We start from the raw sequence: 6674 nt of genomic DNA on the forward strand, positions 1-6674 counted from the left end.
CGCTCTTGCCCACGCCACTGCCCTCTTCTTCCTCCTTCGTCCGTAACTTGACCCGGGGCCAACGTCCCGGTTCGACGATCGTCCCGGTCATAGACAAGGAAGTTTACCGATGATGACTCCATGGCATGATGATGGGCGTGTCTGGATGCTTGAAGAAGAGGAAGAAGTAAGAAGCGCCTCTGCTCCTTGACGATCGGTTAAGTTTTGGGTTGCTGGTCCCGGTTTTGTATTTCCCCTGTGCTTATTTTGTTCTCTTTTTACTAACGCACGCGGTGACATTGTCAATTTAAGGTAATGTCGACGCAGTCCCCCAGCCAAGGGCGCTCCCCTTGGTCGGCTTCCCTCCTGATCGATGATCTGCCCTTGGAAGCTTTTCAGAGCTCCGGTGTCCGCAACATCCCTGTGGCACTCGTACCTAAGGATGGGGGCACCATTAAAATGAACAACCCAGGAGCTGTTCGAGCTGCCCTTCAGAAAATCACTTCCTTCTACGAAGGAATAGCCGAGGTGCGCCAATTTGGTCGCGGCGGGATTCTTTGCCGTTCGCCAGAACTATCATGCATAAAGGACCTGCTAAAATGCTCCACTTTTGCCTCTCATCAGGTAAGCAGTTTTATCCCTTCACACCTGGCCTGCACAAGAGGTCTAGTCCGAGGTGTAGATTCCTCATTAAGTCCACAAGAAACCCTTGACCTTCTTTCCGCGGCAAGCGTTATTGCGGTTTATCTCTGTAGCCGGGAGGTAAATAATGTTCGTGTGCCGACAGAATCGGTTATTGCTACATTTGCAGGCACAGTCTGTCCATCGGAGATTAAAGCGTGGCCTTTAATATTCAGAGTAGATCACCTACCATCAAAGCCTCTGCAGTACAACAACTGCTGGCGTTATGGCCATACTGCAGGCGGTTGCAAATCCACTTTGCGGTGCTGCAAATGCGGTGAAGCACATAAAGCACACTTATGCTCTGATCAAATTGTCAAATGTTGTCTTTGCGGCGGACTTCACTCAGCAGATTCTTTGGAATGTCCCTCTAGAGCGCATGAAATGAAAATTCTGGAGATTATTGACCGCAAACGTTGCTCGAGGCGTGAGGCAATTCAGGAAATTAAAGACAGAGCTCATGGGTATGCAGGTGTGTCGGCCCGTTCAGGAGCACCATTAGATTCCACGATGTCTAAAACCAAATTAACTGCTGTGGAAGCAACCATGACCAAAATGGTGGATAGGATTGTGACAACAGTCACAGAATGCATATCCAATGTTCTAGCAGTTCAAAATTCTCAGACTGTGCAAACAGCTATGGTTTCTCCTACGGCACTTGGACATTCACTATCAGTGCAGCACTCATTAGCTGCAATGTCTTGTGCGCACAATGAGTCTCTTTCCGCATCACCTATGCAAAATTTCAACAAGTCAGACGAGGCTCCTGATGCAGATATGGGAGAGACAGATACACGAATTCTAAAACGCAGTGGATCCCCGTTGTCAAACCCGTCATCACCTCGCCCAGAAGCAAAATCAAAAAAGCCACAACTAGGCTCTAAACCAAAGGAAAACATTTTGGGGCAGGCTGTTGCTGCTGCCCGGATTACATAACCATAGGAAAGTTAAAAGTTCTTCAGTGGAACTGTAGATCTCTTCTTTCAGCTATTACAGATTTAGTTTATCGTTCTTTAAAACATAATTTAGTAATATACGCTTTACAAGAAACTTGGCTTACAACTGAAAAACATTTTCACTTACAAAATTATCAATCATTCCGACAAGATCGCCAGTCAAGAGGTGGTGGGTTACTAATTCTAGTTTCTTCAAAATTTTGTCATAGGGTTAAGATTTCTTTTCAATATTCTAGTTTAGATTCTGAATTATTGGCTCTAGATTGTAAAATTCCAGGGTTCAGTCCGTTTACATTAGCGAATGTTTATTTCCCTCATGGTGTTCAGGACACCAGATCTCTAGACCACCTACTAGTTAATTGTCAAAATTCGGTTATTTTGGCTGGAGATTTTAATTCGCACCATGTATCGTGGGGTTACAAGACGGATCCCTGCGGCAAGCGTCTGTGGGATTGGCTTTCAGACAATAACCTTCACTGCATGATTTCTGGCTTACCAACTTTTGTACGTGCTCACAGTCAATCTGTGATAGATTTAACTTTTTCCAGCACTAGTGTTTCTATACTAAATTGGTCGACTATTGATGGTGGCACCTCTAGCGACCATATACCTATTGTTTTTGAGGTTAACTGCCGCTTAACTCTGCCGACATCTCAGTTGAGATCATACGTAAATTAAAACCAGTTTCATTCATTTTTGATTTCGTCTCATGAGTCAGTGGTTGAGGCTACGGAAGAGTTAAAATCGCAAACATTATGCCAGGCTATTGCATCCTGTCGTAAGAAGAGTGAATTCTTCGTACGTGCATCTAAAGGCAATACATCAACAAAATGGTGGAATGCAGATTGTTCGCGCGATTATAGATGAAGAAAGGCTGCATGGAAGAAGCTCCTTCACAACCAGTGCCCCAAAAATTGGCATGATTATAAATTTTTTGCAGCTGCATTTAAACGCACAGTCGCACAAGCGAAAGATAATTATGATACTGAGTATTTCAATTACTTTTCACAATCTAATAACCGACGTGCACTTTTCAGGTTTTTAAAATCGCGAAAAAAGATTCATGTCTCAGAAAATTTACTCTCATGTGTTTCGACTCCTAAAGAAGCTTTTAGAACAGTAGAAAAACATCGCTAAAGGTTTAGAAAAGCGTTTCGTGTCAACACTTCCCAAATACCCTATGTTTGTAGGCCCAGTATATACGGTTAAGGATGTCCCTAAAATTACTTTTTCTCAGCTTTCTTCGATTGTAATGACGTTGCCAACTGCTGCGCCTGGCCCTGATGGAATAACGTCATAAATGTTCAAAATCCTTTTTGAAGTGTCTCCAAATTCCTTGTTAGAATTGGTAAATTACTCAGTTATTCATTCTTGGATACCTGGTGACTGGAAACTAGCCAAAGTGATTCCTTTACGGAAACACAATGGTGGTGGCTATACTTTGGAAAATATCAGACCAATATCTTTAACATCAAACTTGGTAAAATTAATTTAAAGGGTCGTACTCAAACGGGTTAACGAGTTTGTCGAACAAAAACATATTCTTAGTCCCTGTCAAATCGGATTTCGAGCAAAATTTTTCATATGGAATGCACATACCGACCTTGAGAGTCGAATTCTTCTTGCGCGGCGCAAAAAAATGCATGCGGCATTGGTGACTCTAGATATAGAGAAGGCATATGATAGTGTAGAGCCCCGAATTTTATTGCACAGATTATAATCGCTATGTTTTTCACAATACTTAATTGATTGGATATCTACAATCCTACAAAACAGACAATTTTACTGTTCATTGAATGTAGTACATTATGGCAAATATCAACAAACCAGAGGTGTCCCTCAAGGGGCAGTTCTTTCGCCCGTGCTCTTTAACATTTTAATGAGTTCAATTCCCACTCATCAGGAGGTTCGCACGTATTTCTATGCGGATGACATCGCATTCTTTACGGCTACACCTGACATTCAATCCCTCAACAGGCGCCTGCAATCGTACCTAAGCTCCCTTCAAAATTGGTTAGGTGACTTATGATTTAAATTAAATGTTAAAAAGTGCGCGTTCCTTGTTTTCCAAATTCAGGATCCGGTAACTCTCGCTCCAACATTTAAGCAGGAAATGATTCCACAAGTTAAGTCTTTCAAATATCTAGGGGTGATTTACGATGAACATCTGGCATGGAGGGATCACACTGAACATGTTGCAGCGAAGGGGGCACGTGCTGTGGGTATGTTGCGCAGGTTAAGCAACCTAAGTCTGGGATGCGGCGAGACGCGCACTTTTAATGATTTATGTTATGTATGTCCGCCCAATTATAGAATTTGTATCTGTGTTATTTTCTGGTTCACCTGCTTACAAAATTCGTCCGCTTGTTCTTTTAAAGCGGGAAGCGCTTAGATTATGCCTTGGGCTCCCCCAATTTATGGCTAATAATGTATTATACCTTGAAGCCCAAATACCACCGTTGTTAACAAGATTACAATTCTTGACTGTCCAGACGTATCTGAAAATTTATGAATCGCAATTCCACCGCTCCATATCAATTTTTTCTTGCGAGCCAGAATCCTTTTATGGAGTCGGATGGCCTCGGTTTCATACCCCGCAGGTAATTCTAGCGCAAAATCTGTTACAACCTTTGCACGTAGTTCTAACATCCTTCCAACAAAAGTAAGTGCATCGTCGGTTCAAATTGTCTATGATGACATTTTCCCAAATAATGCAAAACAATTATCACCTCACATTTTAAATTGATTATTAGAAGATCATTTACAAAGTATTCCGGTTAGCATAACGATAGCAACGGATGCTTCTCAATTTAATGAAAAAGCCGGCGTTGGAATGTACTGTCCGCTTTTAGACTGGGCTTTTTCAGTCCGTCTTCCGGATTTTACTCCAATTTTCCAGGCGGAGTTGCTGGCGGTGGTGCTTGCTCTGCGCAAACTAGACCCAACATACTCAACAGTGGCTGTAATTACAGACTCTTATTTGTTCTTGTCGCTTTCTTCGAATATGGACTCGCCCATTTTAAACACCTTTCTTTCATTGCTCCCCTCTCATTTGAGCCTCATACATATAGTGTGGGTACCCGGACACAGCACTGTGACCGCCAATGAGGTTGCAGACAGACTAGCCAAAGATTCTCTGAACGGCCCTGTATTGCCCATCCTCCCGGCAACAGCGTACATAACAGCAGCACGATTTCGGCAGCGTGCCTTATTAAGCACGCAGTCTGGATCTATTTTATCCTCGGATGACTACCTGGACCTCAAGTGTTCCTAGAATAGGAAATCATGTCAATCAAGGCAGACTGAGGTCTCTCTAACCAGGCTACGTTGTCGTATTCCGCCCCTAAATTTCTATATGCACAGGTCTGGTTTGGCGCTTTCTCCTGTCTGCGCATTCTGCGGGGAACCGGAAACAATAGCTCATTTCTTGATATTTTGCCGCCGTTTTACCATGATGAGATAACGGTACTTAGAGAAGCCGTTACAACAGCTGGGTCTTAATTTGAGCAGTCAAATTTTATTATCGTTCGGTGCCACCATGCTTGGGTACAGCCACAGGTATGTTTTTAACGCCATTCAAAACTTCTTAATAGAAACAAAACGTCTACCTGGCTAATATGCTTTGAAGTTTTAATCTGTACATAGTGTTACCTGGAAACGCGGTACCAAAGTGATGTGCTCACTGACGAAGACGACGACGACAAAGCGTTGAGAAAGAGGACGACGCTGACAGAGTGGACGCTGCACGGCTACTGAAGTCTCAGCGTCGAGTTCAGCCCATCGCAGTGCTGTTACATTAAGTGCATCCCCCGTAACATCTTGGTGGAGGTGCGGGGTGCATCCCCGTAACAATATAAATCTTACTATTCTCCTACTGCGTGCGTTAGCATTTACTCTTATATATTTTGGTTTATCATATTTACATTTCCTTTTCTATTCCCTAGCTTTTATTTTTTTTATTTTTCCGATGTAGTTACACATATCAAAATCTAATATCTCTGCACCCCAATTCTTGGCCGATCCCCCTGAGTGGGTATGTGCCATCACATTAGAGGAGAACAACAACAACAACGATGTCTGATGCGTAGGTGATCCGCCTCCCCTGGAGCTGTCAATCATCCGTCACCAGAGTCCATGGGACCGATGGTTTGAGGTCACGTCGGGTAGCTTGGGCGAGGGTTGCGTGTTCGTGTTCATTGGTTCCTTTGGGTCATTCGGGTCTTTCGGGTCCTACGTATCAGTTCTGATTGGTTGTCTGTTCTCCTTGTCTTCAGGTCCGGACTGGGGGCTGGGCGGTGGTAGTTGGTCAGGTCTGGGCTTGAAGGGCTGGGGCGGAGCTGCTCGGCGATGTGCCTGGGCCCTCGGTCGATGGTACCGGCTTACAGATGGCATCGATGCTTAAAGACGAGGAGGTGGATGACGTACGCCGCACCTCCAACCAAATGTTACGTGGCGGCAAGCGATGACAACAGGAGAACAGAGGACAGAAAGAAGATTTTCGATGGTCTTGAGATGACGTTTATTGAATGGTTGTCGGGCCTAGCGCAGCGCTCCTGCCCACGCTACTGTCCGCTTCTTTCTCCTTCGTTTGTAACAATATGCTTCAAGCATGATAGTCTGCGGTCAATAATTACTCCCAAGAATCTGTAACTTACGACGCACGGTATACAACTCCATAAAGCATAATTGGATAATGGCTAATACATTTTCCTGTATAAGCGATTAATGCACACCTTTCTGCCTCTAGAAGCAAACCTTGACGCCGTAGGTGCATCGATGTCGATGACAATGCTCGTTGCCATCTCGCACTTAGTTGTGGTTGTTTCGAACCATCCTATTGCAAAAACCAGTGCCACTGGGTGCCAGCGCCCCAGCGCCATACCTGAATATGGTCCCAGTATGACGCTGGAAACTGGGCGCACTGGGAAGCGGCATACAGGAACGCTGCGCACTGGCGGCACTGTTCGCCCGGAGAAAACAAGGCGTGGGATAAAAATTAAAAATTAAAAAGTAACGAAACAAGTTAAGTACATAAAAAAAAAAACAAAAAAGTAAAAA

This window comes from Amblyomma maculatum, chromosome 5 (assembly GCF_055883805.1).
Source record: "Amblyomma maculatum isolate TAMU_Amacu chromosome 5, ASM5588380v1, whole genome shotgun sequence".
Lineage (NCBI taxonomy): Eukaryota > Metazoa > Arthropoda > Arachnida > Ixodida > Ixodidae > Amblyomma > Amblyomma maculatum.